The sequence below is a fragment of the Podarcis liolepis genome (genome assembly GCF_965112155.1).
Source record: "Podarcis liolepis genome assembly, chromosome: W".
In the NCBI taxonomy this organism is placed as follows: domain Eukaryota; kingdom Metazoa; phylum Chordata; class Lepidosauria; order Squamata; family Lacertidae; genus Podarcis; species Podarcis liolepis.
The window spans coordinates 38,278,863-38,302,134 of record NC_139568.1 but is presented as its reverse complement, the minus strand read 5'-3'; positions in this window follow the sequence as shown (position 1 = coordinate 38,302,134).

Here is a 23,272-nt window from a genome sequence, read left to right as displayed (position 1 = left end):
GCCCCGAATCGACGACCTCCTGGCGAAGGTGCGGAAGGGGAAAGTGTTCACCAAGTTAGACCTGCGAGGGGCGTACAACCTCATTCGTATGCGGGAGGGAGATGAGTGGAAGACGGCCATGTTCACGCCACTGGGTACCTACGAATACAGAGTTATGCCCTTTGGATTGCAAAATGGCTCCCACGTTTTTCAAGCTTTCATGCATCACGTGTTGGCGGGACTTCTCTACAAGACGTGCGTCTGTTTCTTAGATGACATCCTGATCTTTTCGGAATCGCAGCAGGAGCATGACAGACACGTCAAGGAAGTGCTGACCAGACTAAAGCAACATAGGCTCTACGCCAAGCTGGAGAAGTGCCAATTTGACGTGACGGAGGTGGATTTTCTGGGCTACAAGTTGTCTGACAAGGGGCTCGCCATGGACAGCGCCAAGGTTCGCGCGGTATTGGATTGGAAGAGTCCACGCAACCGGAAGGAGGTCCAGAGGTTTGTCGGCTTTGCGAACTTCTATCGCAAGTTTATCAAGGGCTTCGCTATGCAGACAGCGGCCATCACAGACACGCTTAGCTCCAAGAAAAAGAAGTTCGTTTGGACAGAGGAGGCGGAGCAGTCCTTTCAGGCACTCAAGCGTCTCTTCGCGTCGGAAGAGCAGCTGCTTCACGTCAACCCCAGCAGGCCGATGAGGGTGGAGACAGACGCCTCGGACAGAGCCGTGGGGGCGGTCCTGCTGCAAAAGGACCAGCAGGGGGTGTGGCGACCGGCAGCGTTTTACTCCAGGAAGCTCAGCAAGTCCGAGCAGAACTACACCATCTGGGACAGGGAGTTGCTGGCCATTCATGCAGCGTTCAAAGCGTGGAGGCACTTCCTGATCGGCGCCAAGCACACGGTGCAGGTTTGCACGGACCACAAGAATCTGGAGCACTGGCGCACGGCACAGTTCCTAAACCAGAGGCAGATACGTTGGGCTGAGTTTTTTGCGAACTTCGACTTCCGCATAGAGTATGTCCCGGGGGACACTAACATCATGGCGGACGCCCTCTCCCGTAAGTCACAGTATCTGGAGGACGCAACGCCAGCGGCCGCCATGCACATCTTCGCACCAACAGTATGGGCGTGCGCCGCGGCCACCGTGGACCTGGAGGCGGTGCGACGAGCGTTGCAGGATGACTCCTTCGCGCAAGCAAAGATGGCAGAGGTGCAAAGGGGCACGGCTGCAGCCGACGGTTTCCAGCTACGAGATGGATTGCTCATCCGTAAAGGGGCCATCTACGTGCCGGGAGACGACCTTCGCGCCAAGGTGCTGCAGCAGCTGCACGACGCGCCCACGGCCGGGCACTTTGGCAAGGAGAAGACGGTGGAATTAGTAGCCAGGGATTTCTGGTGGCCTGGAATGAGAGGGGAGGTCGCAGACTACGTGGCGAGGTGTGACACCTGCCAGAGGGCCAAACCAGTGCACAAACCGCCGGCCGGACTGTTGGAACCGCTGCAAACTCCGGTCGAACCTTGGGAAAGGGTGGCCCTGGACTTTGTCACGGATCTGCCCAGCTCGAGGGGCAAGACGGCAGTGCTGGTGGTGGTGGACCTGTTTTCCAAGATGGCGCATTTCATTCCGTGTGCTAAGGTGGCCACGGCGGAGCAAACCGCCAAACTGTTCATAGACCACGTGTTCAAGGTTCACGGTCTGCCACGGTCTATTCTGTCCGACCGGGGGCGGCAGTTCATCTCGAATTTCTGGCAGAAGCTGATGGGCTTCCTGAACGTCAAGATCAACCTGGCGTCGGCGAGACACCCGCAGACCAACGGGCAAGCGGAGCGGGTCAATGCCATCATGCAGCAGTACCTGAGATGTTATGCAAATCAACAGCCTGCGACGTGGGTGGATTACCTGCCGCTTGCCGAGTTCGCCTACAACAACACGAAGCACGTGTCCACGGGGGTCACGCCGTTCTTCGCCAACAACGGGAGGCACCCCAGAACCTTCCCGGGACTGGAAAGAATGGGGGAGGGGGAGCCGCAGACAGCAGATGCGTTCGCATCGGAGCTGCAGGGAGTCCACGATCAGCTGAGGCGCCACCTGGAGCTGGCCAAGCACGCATACAAGGTACAAGCGGACAAGCACAGAAGGGTTGGCGAAGAGCTCCACGTGGGAGACTGGGTTTGGTTAGCAGCCCACGCAGTGCCGGCCAGGTCGTTGGCCAAGAAGAAACTAGGGCATAAACAACTGGGGCCCTACCAAGTCGAAGAGCAGGTCAACCCGGTAGCGTTCAGACTGGCACTTCCGGAGGGTTCCAGAATGCATCCGGTATTCCACAGATCGGTGCTCACTCCCTACAAGGCACCGCACAGGTTCCAGGAACCCGGAACGGCGCCGAGTCTGGTCAGAGACAGAACAGGGCACGCGGGAGTGGCACAGAAGGAGCGCATCAACGAAGTCACGGAGATTTTGGACTCCAGATGGGGGGAAGAGGGGGTAGAATACTTTCTCGCCAAGGAGGGCACCCCGGCCACTGCGAACAGCTGGGTGCCGGGCTACGCCTTGGACGAACCTCTCCTCAAAGACGAGTTTCATGCCCTCTTCCCCCATAGACCTATGCCAGCAGACTTTTTCGACGACTGGCTTTTCACGCCCACGCTTTCGGCCAGCACTTTCCGGGGGTTCGACTCGGACGAGGACCCGACACAAGACGTCCGTTCCCCGGAGGGGTCACCCTCGGGATCTGCATCAGAACCCTCGTATTGGTGGGACGATAGACCAGAGGAGCAGTTCCGCAGACGGTGGCTGGAAGGCCCAGGACGAGCAACACCGCCAGGAGGAAGTGAGGGAGAGACGGACATGGACGTTTTCGGGGACGACCCTGGTTTCGAGCACGGCGGCACAGAGATGGAAGCGGAGGTGACCGTTGTCGACGAGAGCAGGGAGGAAGACCCGCGAGACTTCAGATGGAGACCCGCCACGGGAAGCGACCGATATCCGACGTTCGTCCCTTTGCAACAGCAGCCCCCAGCTCCAGCACCGGAAGGAGGGGAGGGGGGAATGGGGGGCTTCGAGGGGGGGATGGAAGTCAGGGGTTTAGGAGCAGAGGCACGGGCAAGGGAGGAAACAGAGAGCGAAGGGGAGGAGGCAGAAGAAAAGATGAGTGATGACGACGACCCGAGATCTCCTAGTCTTTCCAGTGAATCAGAGGATTCACAGAAAGGAGCACCAGTGGCCAGGGCAAGGGGGGAGTCTAGGGGGGCACCCCAGGAAGATAGAGCCAGAGGGGACTCAGGGGGGAGCAGCTGGAAATCGGGACCAGCGTCACCGCCAGGAAGCAGGGAAGAGGAAAGGAGCCAGGGGGGAAGCGCTGGCAGCTCACCACAGGAGGGAGGGCACGAGTCAGGAGTGGCCACACCTCCATCGGGGAGCGAAGAGACGGTTAGACGGAAGGTGGAAGGTTGGGCGCGCCCGCCAAGTTCAAATGCAGAGGAAGGCGGCGCAGTAAGCAGCCCCGAAAGGGAACCAGGTCCTAAAGCCCGGCGCAAGGAGGCAGGAGGGTCCGGGTCAGCGTCAGAAGAATCCCGGAAGGAAGAAGCACCGGGGGGGTAGAGGGACCCAGAGGAGGACAGTCAGGCGGAAAAGGTGGAGCAAGGCTAGGATATTAAGTTGGTGCACACGGGGCGGAGACTCAGACGGAGCTTCGCCGATCTAGCTACTAGACGTAGAGTTGCGCGCAGCAGCGTGAGAATGGAAACTGTAATTCAATAAAGACTTTTACTTAATGATCGCTGGCTAGCGTGATCCTCTGTGAGCTAGGATCTTCAAGCAGCTCTGACATTACCGTTTCACGCTTTTATCTCTAAAACTCTTCCAGCTTTCCTTTAATAAAATTCAAAGTAGTCTTTCAAGTCTCTTAATGAGCAGATGTTTCCCGGATCCAGATAAGAATCTTCTGTAGAAGGCAATGCCATCGAGTATATTCCAGAGTTAATAATTATTTGGTTCCTCTAAAATCCAAGCTTGCCCTCCCTAGGGAAAGCTCGCAAGGACCAGAGATTCACCTTCACTTTATAGATTCACCTTCATCCATATACGACACAAATCCATACAAGCAGATGCAGTTTTTGTGTGAAATATACCCCAATTGTAATCTACCAGCTGTCTTCCGCCCCTTAGGCTCCTTTCTTTTTCAACTGTGTCACAGTTTGCCATTTTATTGTCCCAAACTGGAAGCACATCAATCTTGTTTTTGCCAGTTCTAATTAGAGCCCTCCACAGAGGACTGCACCATGAAGCATCAGATTCTCATATTTTTACACAGTTCCTCCTGCATTCCGTTTGATTAATTAGATCTTTCTAAGTGAGGCTTGCCAAAACATGAATTAGCAAGTATAGGAAAGAAACAGTCACTCACCTCACATAAACTGTAGCAAAGCGACAAAAGTCCTTCTCCGATCAAAGCCTTGGCACTCAGCGACTGAATTATTTAGCAGGTCTTTTTTTTGTCTCCTTCTTTCCAGAACATGCCTGTTTCAGAGTCTGAATTCAAATATTTTTAAAGAACAGGGATCCTCCTGCTCATGGCGATGGCTCTGGAGAGTTTCCAATTTGTGCAATGCTCAGCACCCAGTGTCTCTGCCCCCGCATTCTGTAGTGAGCGGCAGTTATCGGACAACCCTGGGGGGGTTGGCAGGGATAATTACCCCCATATCATCCCTGAATAAATGCATGATTGGGGTCCGGTGCTCTGGGAAAGCAGCCAAACGCCATGGCGATCAGACCTGAAACTCTGACATGCAGAAATCTTGAAAGGGTTAGCATGTTGAGCAGCTGCAATTAGCTTTTCAAAAATGACCCAGGTTAGCTCTGTAGTCACAATTAGGTACCAAAATAGGATTGAGGGTTCACCAGAGTTTTAAAATGGTGTTAATGGCTCACAAAAATATTGTTCCCAATGCAGAATATGATGTTGTGCCAGATGAGCTTTTCAACGTAGCTCTTGACCTTTTAACTGCATTTCCCAAATGATTCAGCAGTTTGTGGGAGGTGCTTTATCTGACGGGGAGTATCTGAGAGCAAAAGTCGCCAATGGTACTACACCTCTTAAAAAACAGTCATGAGTGAAAATTATGCAACAAGGTGAGTACCCGGATGACTTTAAAGTGTATTAGACAACCCTGTGGAGGATAGAACCATGTTCTACCTTTACTCTTGGAGACAGTATGCCTCCAAATACCAGTTGCTGGAAATCAAAATTGGAGAGAATGCTTTTGCTGTTAGGTCCTGGTTGTGTTCTTTCCACAGGGGCATTCAGCTGGCTACTGTGAGAACAAGATGCTGGACTAGATGGGTCTCTGGTCTGATCCAGCAAGGCTCTTATGTTCTTGTGGTTTTTGTGCCAAGCAATGTAAACAAAGGCTCACAAGTACTGTGTGAGATCTTCTGGCAAGCTGAGGACTGAGAATGATGGGGACTGTAGCCCCAGATCAGTAGCATGGAAAATACTGTAGTGGTTCCATGGTGGAGCAGCCTTTAGTACTGGGCAGTACCTCATCTTTGTTGATAGTCAGAGCCCCTAAGACTGTTCCCAGTGGTGGACCTTGGCATCTCAAATTTCAGTGGCACCCTGCGTGATGTCAAAATCTGGTGCCCCACACATCTTGCCTTCCATTGGCTGTCATAGTTGTTGTGCCTGCTGCAGCATGCTAGAAACTCTCGTGTCCAGTGCAACCACACTGGTACTGCTCCCCTAGATCCATCTTTTCTGTTCCTGCATGGTTTGTAGCAACAGGGTTCTGGCACCACTTGAATTAAAGTGGATACAATTCCATTTTGAAGTTTACTTCATAAGGTTATTTCTTTTGTGGGTGAGAGGCCCCATTTCAACTGGGGATGAGAGTCACTTTGGGATTTGTGCCATGGCTCTGTTGTGTCCCGACCTTGAAAATAGAGCAGCTCTGAGTCAGCAATCTTTCCTCCCCTTGGTTGGAGTGGGAATAATATGATGGTGATGATGACGATGTATACCCCACCCACCTGGCAGGGTTTCCCCTGGAAAGCAGCTGGTGCTGCTCTTACTTTGCTCCACATCTTCCCTCACCTTTGGGAGAGAAGCAAAGCAGCTGCTTGGCCACAAGAACCCACCCTTTGTGTCACTTGGTCTGACCCTGTTCTTCAAAGCTCAGAAGGAGAAACATATCCAGCTGTAATTCTGCAATATGCTTTCCTCGCTATCTAGTTGTTTTCTAGTGTCTAATAGCCAGCAAGATCTAAAATTGATAGCAGTATATACAGTGAGGGGGGAAAGTATTTGATCCCCTGCTAAATTTGCCCGTTTGCCCTCTGACAAAGAAATGACCAGTCCATAATTTTAATGGTAGGTTTATTGTAGCTGTGAGAGACACAATAACAACAGGAAAACCCCCAGAAACCCAGAAGACAAAAGTCAGAGATTGATGTGCATTATAATGAGTGAAATAAGAATTTGATCCCTTTGCAAAAGATGACTTAGCACTTGGTGGCAAAACCCTTGTTGGCAGTTACAAAGGTCAGATGTTTCTTGTTGGTGGCCACCAGATTTGTTACAAGTGCTGTTCGACTAAGCATCTGTGGAAGTCCTGTCCGGAGGGGGCTGCTTCCAAAGGTCATTTGCACCGTCAACAGCAGCAAAAGAAGCAAGAGGAAGCAGACGGTGCACCTTGTGACTGCAGTGGACGAGAGTTCCGAAGATGAGCAGCAAATCACTTGGGTCATCAATTCAGGCAGTTCTAGACAACTGATTGCTTCAAAGGTGTTTTTTGCCAAGAAGGCCTCTTCGCCACGAAAACAGGTCGTGTTGGCAGACGGGAGGAAGTCCAACGTGAAATCGGAGGGATCTGTCTTCGTACCCTGTCTGCACACGCAGCTGGACAATGTACTGTGCATTCCCTCGCTGCAGAGCAACCTGATGTCTGTCTCTTGTTTGGTGAATTCTGGGTTTTATGTTCTTTTCAAAGACGCATGTTGTGAAATCCAGAGGGACGGAGTAACATTGGGGAGGGCTCTAGCAGACTGCCCGTTCTGCTGGAAGGGTGAGCTCTTTCGCCTGAAATAGCACCGGTGCTTTGAAGGTCGGGGAAACCGCTAGAGCGACGCGGTGTTACGATATGAGAGCAACGCAGCTGCAAACTGGCAGCTTGGTGAAGACATCACATGATGTGACTAGCTGTGGGAAAGAATCTTCCCGGAAGTTCACAGGCTTCTCAAAGCTTTGTGAAGTGTGTAATATGAGACCTTCCTGTTGCGTATGTGAAGGAAGTCTTAGTCACTTGCTTGCTGAACACTGAACTGTTCAGACATGTTTTTTGTAGAGTTACATCAGTCAGAAATAAACAAGATGTAAAAGGATTTCTGACTATCTCCTTTCTCTTGCCGGTATGCAAGGAGGGAGGGGGTGTGCATTTTCCACACTGGGAAATGTCGCCTATCAAGATCTCCCTGGTCTGTCCGGGATGTCAGCCAGAGGAAGATCACCGGTAAACAAGCTCCGAGAGCAGGGAGAGGGGCCAGCCTCTCCAGAGGGGACTTGTTTTTCCAACATATGGTAGCAGAGGATGGTTGCTGGATCGTATACATCCTCTGCAAGGAAATGGTAGCACGCGGATGGTGGCTACAAAGTAACGACTAAGGACGGCTGGTGGAGACGTGTTTGCTGTTTTGCTACGTTCCACGGACCCCTGATGATTGCTGATTTATGGCTGTATGGTGAACGCGGATTGAAAATTCTTCGGTTCACTGAAGGGCTCCTCTTTTTGGATTAAAACAGAGCGGAGAGAAGGCCACATACCAAGCATTCCGGGGGAGAGCTGATAACTGCCGTTGCCTAGCAACAAGACGTGAGTACTTTCTGGGGTGATTTATGAGCTCGTTAGCTTCAAAGGCAAAGGGAAGCAAGCCAGAGCAGTAAAAAGGCACAAAGGCGGCAAAGGGCTGTTGGAAGGGACTTTCCTTATTTGTATCTGCCCATTCTTCTAGTCTCCCAAGAAGGAGCCTGGCATATAGTTTGGAGGCTACATCTAACAAACTAATAATTGGCAGGGTTTTTCTTATCACCCTTTTTATATATTGGGGCAATTATACTCAACTTCCACCCTTCAGGTATGCGACCTGAGCTGTTAATGTATGAAAACAATTTTGCAAAAATGGGTGACCAGAAATCAGGTATTATCTTATAGATCTCCATTGGGATCATGTCTTCTCCTGGAGCTTTATTAGCTAGTTGCCTTGCGATTAGCCTCTTAATCTGATTGGGCGTGACGTCTGGCCATTCTGTCAGTTCTGATAACTGAGTATAGTAAACTTGTGGGGGTGGGTCAGGACAGGGGCCATATATTTCTGTAAAATATGTCACCCAATCCTTTCCTTGGACAGATGCTTCTAACGAGTAGCCCAGCCCATTTGTGCCTTGGGCAACCAGATGCCAAAATTTCCATGAGTCCTTTTGAAGTGCTGCATCTCTCAATTCTTTCCACTGTTGTTCATAATATATTTGTTTCTTGCTTTTAAGTAATAATTTATAATTGTTTCGTAACTGGGCTACCTCAGCTTGTAGAGCAAGATTGTGCTTATCTTGTTTTAACTTCAATTTTCTAAGTACCCTAGCTAGGTATTTTTTGCTATTCTGACATTCCTTATCAAACCAAGTCTGTCTCTTAAACTTTTTGTTTTTTATCACATTAGCTGTGGTCATCAGTGGGCGCATTCGGTTGATTATATTCTCATAAAGTCCAATTATGTTTCCTGTTTCTAACAACATTTTCCCCTTTAATAAAGCAAATTCATGGGAATCCAGGATCTGAATCATTTTTTCTTGGACCTGTGCATTCCATTTTAACCTTCTATTTCCAAGTATCAGATATTCTGTTTCATCCAATAATTTAGGAAAGGCAGGAGAAAAGAATGATGTCAGAGATAACTCAAGTGGAAAGTGGTCACTTTCAGCTCTGGGAATTATCATAGAATCATAGAATCATAGAGTTGGAATAGACCACAAGGGCCATCGAGTCCAACCCCCTGCTGAAGGGAACTGCTTCTGCACATAGAATCATAGAATCATAGAATCATAGAGTTGGACATAACTGTGGCATTATGGGAAGTCTTGCTTCTTTTCTCTGGCATTCTGGGAAGTCTCGTTTATAAGCTTTTCTCTGCTTCTGCACACACTGTACAAACCTGTTCTAAATACCAAGACATTCCCTCATTGCTAAGTTCATGAAAAACACTATGACCTGTACTTAATGCACAGCTGACCACGTCTACGGAATTCAATTATTATATTCTTTCATGTTATGATCAATCATTAGTAATTGTTTTAGTCATGCTATATCAATCTTTAGTTATAATTTAATTAGGAGGTTTCATGCCTGTCTAGTTCCACCTTCGTTTCCCAGCCTTTAATCTATCGGTGATCTTCCCACGTGAATGCAGTTCTATAGAGTAGCATGCCTTGTACTTATGTTAACCAATCAGCAACAAGTTGCTTTGTGTTTGTATCAACCAATCAGCCACAAGCACACCTGTGGCAATGTTTGTAATATTCAATAAAAGAGAGTTCCCGGGGCTCGCCCCGGCAGACGCCTCTCTCATGACACCTGCTACTCGTCTGTCGTGGTTTCATTCCAACACCCTGCCAAGCAGGAAACACCCCCAGAGCACTCCTGACATATGGTTGTCAAGCCTCTGCTTGAAGACCTCCAAAGTAGGAGACTCCACCACACTCCTTGGCAGCAAATTCCACTGTCAAACAGCTCTTACTGTCAGGAAGTTCTTCCTAATGTTTAGGTGGAATCTTCTTTCTTGTAGTTTGCATCCATTGCTCCGTGTCCGCTTCTCTGGAGCAGCAGAAAACAACCTTTCTCCCTCCTCTATATGACATCCTTTTATATATTTGAACATGGCTATCATATCACCCCTTAACCTCCTCTTCTCCAGGCTAAACATGCCCAGCTCCCTTAGCCGTTCCTCATACGGCATCGTCTCCAGGCCTTTGACCATTTGGGTTGCCCTCCTCTGGACACGTTCCAGTTTGTCAGTGTCCTTCTTGAACTGTGGTGCCCAGAACTGGACACAGTACTCCAGGTGTGGTCTGACCAGAGCAGAATACAGTGGCACTATTACTTCCCTTGATCTAGATGCTATACTCCTATTGATGCAGCCCAGAATTGCATTGGCTTTTTTAGCTGCTGCGTCACACTGTTGGCTCATGTCAAGTTTGTGGTCAACCAAGACTCCTAGATCCTTTTCACATGTACTGCTCTCAAGCCAGGTGTCCCCCATCTTGTATTTGTGCCTCTCATTTTTTTTGCCCAAGTGCAATACTTTACATTTCTCCCTGTTAAAGTTCATCTTGTTTGTTTTTGCCCAGTTCTCTAATCTGTCAAGGTCGTTTTGAAGTGTGATCCTGTCCTCTGGGGTGTTAGCCACCCCTCCCAGTTTGGTGTCATCTGCAAATTTGATCAGGATGCCCTTGAGTCCATCATACAAGTGGTTGATAAAGATGTTGAATAAGACCGGGCCCCAGACAGAACCCTGTGGCACCCCACTAGTCACTCTTCTTCAGGATGAGTCACTCTTCTCCAGGGTGAGAGAAGCTATCTCGGTTAACTGGCACATTATTAGATGTTAGGATATAATCTATGGTGCTAGCAAATCCTCTGGGGGAGATAAAAGTAAAATAACCCTCTTGATCCCCTTGACCGTGCCCATTGCATAACAAAAGGTTATGCTTTATTATAAGTTCACAAAGATATTTCCCAGCGCGATTAGAGGTGGTGTCCATTGCTGCCCTCTGACAGATTTCAGGTTCGTCCTCCAAGTTTAGACCAGATAATATTGTATTTTGTGGGGAAACAAGGCCGATCCGGGCATTGAAGTCACCTCCCAAGACAAGCCGAGGGTTAGGTGACACAGAGTCTATACTTTCGAGTAGTTGGTCAAGTTTATCCCAATATGATCTCAGTTCCCCACAAGACTTTACTGGAGGTATGTACACACAGATGCAATAAGTATTTCTCAGAAGACTATCAGAAAGGGACAACACTAAAAAATTAGGGGTGGTCAACGAGGGACACTGTTGAATTGATACATTAAGAGAGGTTGACACCAGCACTGCCAGCCCCCCACTAGGCCTTCCATACTTTACAGTTTTAAGAGCTGGTTGAGTGTAACTTGTAAAACCCTGTAGTTCAACCATAGTACCCTCTTTTGCCCAGGTTTCTTGAAGAAAGATGATATCATGTGTTTGTAGATAAGAACAGAAATCACTGTCTTGGATCTTGTTCATCCACCCTGTTACATTCCATGAGAGAAGTTTAATTGTTTTACAGTGATTTACTCTTAGTCAATTGTTGGCCAATGTACTCTCAGAGTTTACCAGTTTTTGAGGCAACAGAGTATTGCTAATGCTAGTGGAATAATCCAGATGTTCGATTATTTCAGTCGTAGTACATAAAGTGCTCACATTTGCAATCATTGGGCCTTTTCTTTGCAAATTGTTTGCCAATGGGGATTTCTTGGGTGTGTTTCCTGACTCCTCCTCTTCTAAATATCTCATCTTTGTCCAGTACTCCAGTGGTTCTATAGTTATCATTCTGTTGTGGCCATTGGGTCTATTATCAATCTCTGCCTCCGGTTCTTTAATCTCTTTCAATGTCTGGCTCATAAGATCAAGCCTCTTGATAACTGTTTGTTGCTCTTCCCGAGGGAGATTCCTAAAGGAGCTGAGCTGAGAAAATCCTATTCCAAAGGTTTTACAGAGTGCTCAGATTCCTGAAGATGATTGTCTAGAGGAATCGGCTGTTCCTTTTGGCTCACCTGGTTATTTTAATGTTGGGCATGATCCTGCGAATTCAACTCAGGCATGTCTGTTTCCTCCCCACCTGTCAAGTTTTTTTGTGATGTCATTACTTCCATTGGGGATCCAGGCTTTGGTTTTGTGAGCCCCTCTGAAGCACCAGTCCTCATCTTACATAAGGGTGCAACAATAGAATTGCGAAATACCCGGGTTGGAAAAACTCCTCTGCTTGACAATCTGAATTTCAGCTTGTGAATCAGTGAGGGCAGTCTAGTAGAGGAAAAAGTTAACATAATTTTTTGGATTTGATTTGTGGTATTCAAGAGTTCAGTCCTAACGAGGTCGATCTCTGGAAGTCCCATGCCAAATAAGTCTGATAAATGTCGTTTGGAACGCTGGGCACCTTTCCAGCTAGGAGTTTGATCTGGCCTTCCACAAATTGTCATGCAGATCTTTTTTGGTTGGAAGATTAAATAAGAAGAAATAAAAAAATTCCTTCCAGTAGCACCTTAAAGACCAACTAAGTTAGTTCTTGGTATGAGCTTTCGTGTGCATGCACACTTCTTCAGATACACTGAAACAGAAGTTGCCAGATCCTTCTATATAGTGAGAAGGTGGGGAGGGGTGTTACTCAGAAGGGTGGTGGGAATGGGAGATAGGCAGATAGCTGAGAGAGCCTCTTGACGACTCTTAACGACTGTAATAGGTCTTACAGGAAAAGGCAAGGGGTGGGAAGGTGAGAAATGGTTTAGTTATGTATAGTGAGATAAGAATCCAATGTCTTTGTTCAGCCCAGGTCTTTTCATGGTTTTAAGTTTGGTAATGAGTTGTAATTCAGCAGCTTCTCTTTCCAGTCTATTTCTGAAATTCCTTTGTAGTAAAACAGCTACTTTGAGATCTTGTATAGAATGTCCTGGGAGATTGAAGTGTTCTCCTACTGGTTTCTCTGTTCTGTGATTCTTGATGTCAGATTTATGTCCGTTTATTCTTTGGCGTAAGGTTTGGCCTGTTTGTCCAATATAGAGAGCTGAAGGACACTGTTGGCATTTGATGGCATACACAATGTTAGACGATGAGCAATTAAATAGTCCCGAGATGGTATGTGTGATGTTGTTGGGGCCAGTAATGGTGTTGTCCGGGTGTATGTGGCAGCAAAGTTGGCATCTGGGTTTATTGCAGGCTCTGGTGCCAGTGTCTGTGTTAAGTCTGGTTGTAGTATTATTGTGGGTTAGGAGTTGTTTAAGATTGGGTGGTTGTCTGTAGGCAATGAAAGGTCTTCCTCCCAGAGCTTGAGAAAGAGAACTGTCATTGTCCAGGAGAGGTTGTAGATCTCTGATGATGCATTGTACTGTTTTAACTTGGGAGCTGTATGTGATGACTAGAGGTGTTCTGTTATTTTCTTTTTTGGGTCTGTCTTTTTTCAAGCCATAAGGAACACCATATCAGATAAAACCACAGCGGACCTTGCCACCAAACTCTGCCAATTTGTCCTTACCCACAACAACTTCAAATTCGGTGATGACCTGTTTCTTCAGATCACCGGCACAGCAATGGGCACCCGCATGGCCCCACAGTATGCCAACATCTTCATGGCAGATTTAGAACAACGTTTCCTGAACTCCTACCCACTCAAACCTCTCTTGTACCTGCGATACATTGACGATATTTTTATCATCTGGACACATGGTCAACAGACCCTGGACACCTTTCACCAGAAATTTAATGATTTTCACCCCACAATCAACCTTACAATGAATCAATCTATGCAAGAAATACATTTTTTGGACACTACTATAAAAATACAGGATGGGCGCATAGACACCACCTTATACCGCAAACCAACTGACCGACAAACATATCTACATGCCTCTAGCTACCATCCCAAACATACCAAACAGTCCATTGTATATAGCCAGGCACTACGTTACAGCCGCATCTGTTCCAATTCTACAGACAGAGACTCTCACCTAAGGGATCTACAGCAAACCTTCTCAGAACTAAAATACCCAGCAGATGAAGTTAGACAACAGATCAACAGAGCCAGACTGATACCCAGAGAGAACTTGCTGCAAGACAGACCCAAAAAAGAAAATAACAGAACACCTCTAGTCATCACATACAGCTCCCAAGTTAAAACAGTACAACGCATCATCAGAGATCTACAACCTCTCCTGGACAATGACAGTTCTCTTTCTCAAGCTCTGGGAGGAAGACCTTTCATTGCCTACAGACAACCACCCAATCTTAAACAACTCCTAACCCACAATAATACTACAACCAGACTTAACACAGACACTGGCACCAGAGCCTGCAATAAACCCAGATGCCAACTTTGCTGCCACATACACCCGGACAACACCATTACTGGCCCCAACAACATCACACATACCATCTCGGGACTATTTAATTGCTCATCGTCTAACATTGTGTATGCCATCAAATGCCAACAGTGTCCTTCAGCTCTCTATATTGGACAAACAGGCCAAACCTTACGCCAAAGAATAAACGGACATAAATCTGACATCAAGAATCACAGAACAGAGAAACCAGTAGGAGAACACTTCAATCTCCCAGGACATTCTATACAAGATCTCAAAGTAGCTGTTTTACTACAAAGGAATTTCAGAAATAGACTGGAAAGAGAAGCTGCTGAATTACAACTCATTACCAAACTTAAAACCATGAAAAGACCTGGGCTGAACAAAGACATTGGATTCTTATCTCACTATACATAACTAAACCATTTCTCACCTTCCCACCCCTTGCCTTTTCCTGTAAGACCTATTACAGTCGTTAAGAGTCGTCAAGAGGCTCTCTCAGCTATCTGCCTATCTCCCATTCCCACCACCCTTCTCAGTAACACCCCTCCCCACCTTCTCACTATATAGAAGGATCTGGCAACTTCTGTTTCAGTGTATCTGAAGAAGTGTGCATGCACACGAAAGCTCATACCAAGAACTAACTTAGTTGGTCTTTAAGGTGCTACTGGAAGGATTTTTTTTATTTTGACTATGGCAGACCAACACGGCTACCTATCTACTAAATAAGAAGAGTTTGTTTTAAGAGCCTCTGCACGTTCTATGTTGAGCTTAGGGGTCTGCTCTTGCTGTCGCCAATTTCCTTTGGTACTATGGTGTTCTGTTGATGCCTGCTTGGTATTAACTGATAAACTGTGGACCTCTTTGGATAATTGGGTTATTTGAGAGGCAATACCTCTAATTTGCTGGAAGATATGTTCAACCGTTCTTGCAATTAGAGTTAATTGGGTGCTCTCCCTATTTGTTATTCCTTCCTCTCTGAGGAGCACAGGATCAACTTGCCCCATTGCTGTAGCCAGTTCCACGCTCTCACCTTGAATACTCTCCCCACACTCACAATCATCTTCAAGAGGAGAAAACCGGTTTTTTGTTGGAACTATAAAAGCAGATTTGTTTAAAAAGTCCTCTATTTTAGATTGTTTGGGAACCGGTGAGGGAGCTACATCCTCTGGGTCCCTGTGGCGTTTACTAGCAGGCATAGCGTCACCGTGGGGAGTAAACAAGGAGAGGTTTCACCAACCAAAAAAGACAGAAAAAATAGAAAGTGCTCAGTTTGTTCAGTTTAAGAGCTTCTCTGTGTGGAGACTGCCAGGAGTTTCAGGAACAAAGTATAGAAGGGAGTTGGCGGTTAATAGCTAGCAGCTGGCGGCCTGCCCAGGATGCTTCACAGAACTTGCCCAAGATGTTTCTCATAGCATAGACAAGAAGGTGCTGTTAGAATCTCAGTAAGTTAAAAAGTAGAGAAGTAAAAAAGGAAAAATTACTTCCCTGGGTGGCAGTGAATGCTAATTACAGTCCTGTTATCTACGGAGCTCCGAAGCCTGCTTGCTAAGCCGTCGCCATCTTGGACCCAAAGTCGGGACTTTCCAAGCGGAGCTTGCTGCCAGCTTGTAAACAGCTCATAGACTTTTGGATTTTCCAGCTTGTAGCTGAAAGCTGAAGCTTGGAATCAAGATGGATGCCAAGAAAGGGGCAGGTTTACCTTATCCACCTCCCCTGACTAATGACAATTATTCCTCATGGTCTGTGAAAATGAAAGCCATGCTTCAGAGTCAGAGGGTGTTTGGAGTGATTGAAAATCCAAACCCAGCTGCACCCACACCAGCTTGGAATTCTCAGAATGTGAAAGCCAGGTCAGCTATGATTCTGTGTGTCTCAGATGAGCAGCTCGTGCATATAGCAGATATGCAACACGCGCACGAAATTTGGCAAACGCTGCAAAGAGGAGGCTGCCCAGGAGGACTACCCTGAGTGAGTGCTTGAGGGCCCTGCTCTTGCCACTTACCATCTGGCTTGGGGCGGGGCCTGGGGCCTCACAAGGACTGCCTGCTGCTTGCGGCCTGCTGCCCAGGAGGACTCCCCTGAGTGAGTGCTTGAGGGCCCTGCTCTTGCCACTTACCATCTGGCCTGGGGCGGGGCCTGGGGCCTCACACGGACTGCCTGCTGCTTGCTGCCTGCTGCCCAGGAGGACTCCCCTGAGTGAGTGCTTGAGGGCCCTGCTCTTGCCACTTACCATCTGGCCTGGGGCGGGGCCTGGGGCCTCATAAGGACTGCCTGCTGCTTGCGGCCTGCTGCCCAGGAGGACTCCCCTGAGTGAGTGCTTGAGGGCCCTGCTCTTGCCACTTACCATCTGGCCTGGGGCGGGGCCTGAAGCCTCATAAGGACTGCCTGCTGCTTGCTGCCTGCTGCCCAGGAGGACTCCCCTGAGTGAGTGCTTGAGGGCCCTGCTCTTGCCACTTACCATCTGGCCTGGGGCGGGGCCTGAAGCCTCATAAGGACTGCCTGCTGCTTGCTGCCTGCTGCCCAGGAGGACTCCCCTGAGTGAGTGCTTGAGGGCCCTGCTCTTGCCACTTACCATCTGGCTTGGGGCGGGGCCTGGGGCCTCATAAGGACTGTGTGCTGCTTGCGGCCTGCTGCCCAGGAGGACTCCCCTGTGTGAGTGCTTGAGGGCCCTGCTCTTGCCACTTACCATCTGGCCTGGGGCGGGGCCTGGGGCCTCACAAGGACTGCCTGCTGCCTGCTGCCTGCTGCCCAGGAGGACTCCCCTGTGTGAGTGCCTGAGGGCCCTGCTCCTTCTTGCCACTTACCACCTGGCCTAGGGAGGGCCTGACAGGCCTCACAAGGACTGCTCCTGCCACCTACTATCTGGCCCAGGGTGGGGCATCACAAGGATGGTTGTTGCCACTGATGCTGCTACTGCCCAGGAGGACCCGTAGGGGTGCAGAGTTCTTTTTAACATTTTTTAAAAAAATATTTTCCTTTCCTTTTAGATTTTTTATATATGGAGGTGGGATGGATGTTTGGGTGGGCTTGGGAATTTGTTAGATTTTGATGAATTTGTAATTTTTGCAGTTTTATTTGTATTGTTTTATTGCTTTCTGGGTTGTTTTTGTTTTATTGTTTTAAGGTTTTATTGTTTTAGGCTGCGAAAGAATAACATTAATTGCCATCAATGGAGGCCACTATGAGGCCTGGGATTGCTACCGTGGAGGGGCGAGGGAGGTATGGCGGTGGGGGCAGATGTTACAGGCGAAGGGGATCGAGATATGGATACGCTCGTACCCCTTCCAATCTGCGCCCCATCCCGAGGGACGAGGGTAGGGTGAGCAAGGATTACTCACCTCCGTCACTGGTGCTGTGCAATGCCAGGTCTATAGGCAATAAAACCGCCACCCTGCGAGATTTCTTTATCTCGCAGGGGGTCGACCTGGCTTGTGTGACGGAGACCTGGGTGCGCGAAGGGGCAACAGTTACCTTACGAGAGATGGTGCCCCCGGGTTTCTCCGTCCTCCACCAGTCGCGAACTGTGGGCCGGGGGGGAGGGGTGGCATTATTAATCCGGGAAGATTGTCCTTTCAGGGCTCTACCATCGCCATCGATCCCCGGCATTGAATGTGTTGGCCTAGTGTGGGGCTCCGAGGAGAGCTTGGCTGTCTGGCTGGTGTACCAGCCACCTAGCGCACCAGCAGCCACCCTGTCAGGCCTGTTGGAGGCGGTGGCCGGCTGGGCCTTGGAGTTCCCTAACCTATTGGTACTGGGGGACTTCAACATCCATGCTGATGCCACTCCCTCCTCACAGGCTCTGGACCTGGTGTCTTCCATGGCGACACTAGGGCTCTCCCAGTTTGTTTCGGGCCCCACGCATCAAGCAGGCCCCACGCTGGATTTGATCTTTGGCGTAGGTATAGATGTGATCATGTCTCCTTCGATGAAGGTGCCATGGTCTGATCACTACGCTCTGAAAGCCAGGATTGACTTTCCGCCCCCACCCTGCTTAGGTGGCAAGCCAATTTGGGCTCGCCCGTGGAGGCTGATGGACCCTGATAGATTCCGTCAGGCCTTGCGGGACCTTGCTCCCCCTGGCGACTCATTGACTGAGCTTGTTGAGGGCTGGAATATCCAGCTCCTGGCAGCCATCGATGAGATCGCACCTAAGCGCCCTCTGCGACCCCGCAAAAACCGGGCTCCCTGGTTTACCGAGGAGCTCCGGAAAATGAAGCGGGACCTCAGAAGGCTAGAGCGAGTATGGCGGGGTGCCCGTGACGGAGCCTCAAGAACATCTGTCAGGGGTTTAGGAGCAGAGGCACGGGCAAGGGAGGAAACAGAGAGCGAAGGGGAGGAGGCAGAAGAAAAGATGAGTGATGACGACGACCCGAGATCTCCTAGTCTTTCTAGTGAATCAGAGGATTCACAGAAAGGAGCACCAGTGGCCAGGGCAAGGGGGGAGTCTAGGGGGGCACCCCAGGAAGATAGAGCCAGAGGGGACTCAGGGGGGAGCAGCTGGAAATCGGGACCAGCGTCACCGCCAGGAAGCAGGGAAGAGGAAAGGAGCCAGGGGGGAAACGCTGGCAGCTCACCACAGGAGGGAGGGCATGAGTCAGGAGTGGCCACACCTCCATCGGGGAGCGAAGAAACGGTTAAGAGGAAAGTGGAAGGTTGGGCGCGCGCGCCAAGTTCAAATGCAGAGGAAGGCGGCGCAGTAAGCAGCCCCGAAAGGGAACCAGGTCCTAAAGCCCGGCGCAAGGAGGCAGGAGGGTCCGGGTCAGCGTCAGAAGAATCCCGGAAGGAAGAAGCCCCGGGGGGTAGAGGGACCCAGAGGAGGACAGTCAGGCGGAAAAGGTGGAGCAAGGCTAGGATATTAAGTTGGTGCACACGGGGCGGAGACTCAGACGGAGCTTCGCCGATCTAGCTACTAGACGTAGAGTTGCGCGCAGCAGCGTGAGAATGGAAACTGTAATTCAATAAAGACTTTTACTTAATGATCGCTGGCTAGCGTGATCCTCTGTGAGCTAGGATCTTCAAGCAGCTCTGACAGTAAGCTCCGTCCCACGATTGTGGGCATCTACAGCCTCGAGGAGGGGAGAGAAACAGGTGCCTACTAGCGAGCTCACGAACGGCAGACGACATGACGGCTGAGCAGCAGATAGAGGAACTCAGAAAAGCAGTGGCACAACTGAATGCCGAGGCTCTCGCATCCAGGAAGAGAGAGGAGGAAGCAGCTGCCGCCTGCAGGGATCTCCAGGTCAGGTTAGACGTGCTGACAAAGCAGACACCCCGGCAGGAGGGAATTGGGTTGGCGAGACGGACAGGCGGGCTGGTCTCTCACTTCGATGGGAACCTGCAACAGTATCCCAACTTTAGAGCCGACGTACTGTGCGCACTGCAACTGCTGCATAAAGACTTTAGAGATGAGCAAGAGAGAGTGGGATTCATCATGTCCCATTTGCATGGGGATGCTAGAGCATGGCTACGCAATTTATGGAGAGATAAGGATCCGGCGCTCCAGAATGCAGATGCCTTTATTAAAGCGATGGATGGGTGTTTTTTATCAAGTATTGACGTGGATCTTGCACGGAAGGAGGTGCATGGGCTGAGACAAGGGAGGGCCAGCGTCAGGCAGTATCATGCCCGCTTTTTCGCCTTGGTCAGTGCCCTGGAATGGGACAGAGATTCGGCTCCTGTAAGAGACCTCTTTTGGGAGGGGCTGCACAACTCGATTAAAGATGAGATCGCGAGGGGGGAGAGACCCCGAACCACCCAGGAGGTCGTTCAGAGGGCACTGGCAGTGGGGGTGAGGCTGGAAGGACGTCCGTGGAGCAGGGACGAAGGGCGTGGAGGGCGCGAACCAGCCAGGGGCCCCTCCTTCCTTCCCAGAGAAGCAGCGCGGGCGCAATCCACGCCTCCGCCAGGAGGAGGAGCCGAACCTATGGAGGTTGGAGGTGCAAGGGCTCAGTCAGCAACCAGAGCCCTAGCACCGGCAGCAGTGAAAGCGAAGCCTCCTAGAGGGAACAGGAAGTGTTACGTCTGTGAGGAGCCAGGGCATATGGCAAAAGAGTGTCCCCAGAGGCTCCACAAGCTTACTGCAGCCTCGGCAATGGTGACTGCAGCAACGCAGCAAGGGGGACCACAGCAGGGAAACGACGCAGTCTGGCTGGAGGAAGAGGCCCTGGGGCCCAGCCAGACGTGTTAGTGACGCAGTCCCCAGAGGTTTTACAGCCCGTGAACCCCCTCCCGCCCAAACCAGTGGTGAGGCTCACCGCATCTCTCCAGCTGCCCAATGGAATCACCACTGACGTGCCCATCACAGTTGACTCGGGCAGCAATGCGGACTTTATAGGGCAGGACTTTGTCGACAAGCACGCTATACAGTTGCTGCCGGCCACACTGCCCCTGCAGGTTGTCACGGTGGATGGCAGGGAGTTGCTAGGGGGGCAAGTGGTGAAGCAGACGCCGCCCATGGCGATGCGACTTGGAAATCACAAAGAAATCATCAGCTTCAATGTCACTCAACTATCGGATACGCCCATTGTATTGGGAATGAGTTGGCTGGACAAGCACAGCCCAACGCTGGCTTGGTACCAGAGGCAGCTGATCTTCGGCTCTTCCTTTTGTGCTGAACACTGCATCGTGCCCCGGCAGGAAGGAGAGGAAGAGGAGTCACAGCTGCTGCTAGGCACGCTGCAAGCGATTCCCCACAAGTACGCAGAATTTTTGGAAGTTTTCTGCGAGAAGGAGGCAGACAGGCTACCCCCTCACAGACCATATGACTGCAAGATTGACCTGCTGCCGGGGGTGGCGCTGCCTAAGGGGAAACTGTATTCCATGTCAGAGGACGAGCTGCAGGAACTCAAACAGTTCATAGATCATAATTTGGAGCGCGGTTTCATCCGAGAGTCCAAGGCAGCGGGGGGCAGTCCAGTATTCTTTGTTAAAAAGCGAGACACGCCCCAAAAAAGACTGGTCGTGGACTATCGCATTTTAAACAATGGGACCAAGCCGTCGGACTTCCCCATGCCCCGAATCGACGACCTCCTGGCGAAGGTGCGGAAGGGGAAAGTGTTCACCAAGTTAGACCTGCGAGGGGCGTACAACCTCATTCGTATGCGGGAGGGAGATGAGTGGAAGACGGCCATGTTCACGCCACTGGGTACCTACGAATACAGAGTTATGCCCTTTGGATTGCAAAATGGCTCCCACGTTTTTCAAGCTTTCATGCATCACGTGTTGGCGGGACTTCTCTACAAGACGTGCGTCTGTTTCTTAGATGACATCCTGATCTTTTCGGAATCGCAGCAGGAGCATGACAGACACGTCAAGGAAGTGCTGACCAGACTAAAGCAACATAGGCTCTACGCCAAGCTGGAGAAGTGCCAATTTGACGTGACGGAGGTGGATTTTCTGGGCTACAAGTTGTCTGACAAGGGGCTCGCCATGGACAGCGCCAAGGTTCGCGCGGTATTGGATTGGAAGAGTCCACGCAACCGGAAGGAGGTCCAGAGGTTTGTCGGCTTTGCGAACTTCTATCGCAAGTTTATCAAGGGCTTCGCTATGCAGACAGCGGCCATCACAGACACGCTTAGCTCCAAGAAAAAGAAGTTCGTTTGGACAGAGGAGGCGGAGCAGTCCTTTCAGGCACTCAAGCGTCTCTTCGCGTCGGAAGAGCAGCTGCTTCACGTCAACCCCAGCAGGCCGATGAGGGTGGAGACAGACGCCTCGGACAGAGCCGTGGGGGCGGTCCTGCTGCAAAAGGACCAGCAGGGGGTGTGGCGACCGGCAGCGTTTTACTCCAGGAAGCTCAGCAAGTCCGAGCAGAACTACACCATCTGGGACAGGGAGTTGCTGGCCATTCATGCAGCGTTCAAAGCGTGGAGGCACTTTCTGATCGGCGCCAAGCACACGGTGCAGGTTTGCACGGACCACAAGAATCTGGAGCACTGGCGCACGGCACAGTTCCTAAACCAGAGGCAGATACGTTGGGCTGAGTTTTTTGCGAACTTCGACTTCCGCATAGAGTATGTCCCGGGGGACACTAACATCATGGCGGACGCCCTCTCCCGTAAGCCACAGTATCTGGAGGACGCAACGCCAGCGGCCGCCATGCACATCTTCGCACCAACAGTATGGGCGTGCGCCGCGGCCACCGTGGACCTGGATGCGGTGCGACGAGCGTTGCAGGATGACTCCTTCGCGCAAGCAAAGATGGCAGAGGTGCAAAGGGGCACGGCTGCGGCCGACGGTTTCCAGCTACGAGATGGATTGCTCATCCGTAAAGGGGCCATCTACGTGCCGGGAGACGACCTTCGCGCCAAGGTGCTGCAGCAGCTGCACGACGCGCCCACGGCCGGGCACTTTGGCAAGGAGAAGACGGTGGAACTAGTAGCCAGGGATTTCTGGTGGCCTGGAATGAGAGGGGAGGTCGCAGACTACGTGGCGAGGTGTGACACCTGCCAGAGGGCCAAACCAGTGCACAAACCGCCGGCCGGACTGTTGGAACCGCTGCAAACTCCGGTCGAACCTTGGGAAAGGGTGGCCCTGGACTTTGTCACGGATCTGCCCAGCTCGAGGGGCAAGACGGCAGTGCTGGTGGTGGTAGACCTGTTTTCCAAGATGGCGCATTTCATTCCGTGTGCTAAGGTGGCCACGGCGGAGCAAACCGCCAAACTGTTCATAGACCACGTGTTCAAGGTTCACGGTCTGCCACGGTCTATTCTGTCCGACCGGGGGCGGCAGTTCATCTCGAATTTCTGGCAGAAGCTGATGGGCTTCCTGAACGTCAAGATCAACCTGGCGTCGGCGAGACACCCGCAGACCAACGGGCAAGCGGAGCGGGTCAATGCCATCATGCAGCAGTACCTGAGATGTTATGCAAATCAACAGCCTGCGACGTGGGTGGATTACCTGCCGCTTGCCGAGTTCGCCTACAACAACACGAAGCACGTGTCCACGGGGGTCACGCCGTTCTTCGCCAACAACGGGAGGCACCCCAGAACCTTCCCGGGACTGGAAAGAATGGGAGAGGGGGAGCCGCAGACAGCAGATGCGTTCGCGTCGGAGCTGCAGGAAGTCCACGATCAGCTGAGGCGCCACCTGGAGCTGGCCAAGCACGCATACAAGGTACAAGCGGACAAGCACAGAAGGGTTGGCGAA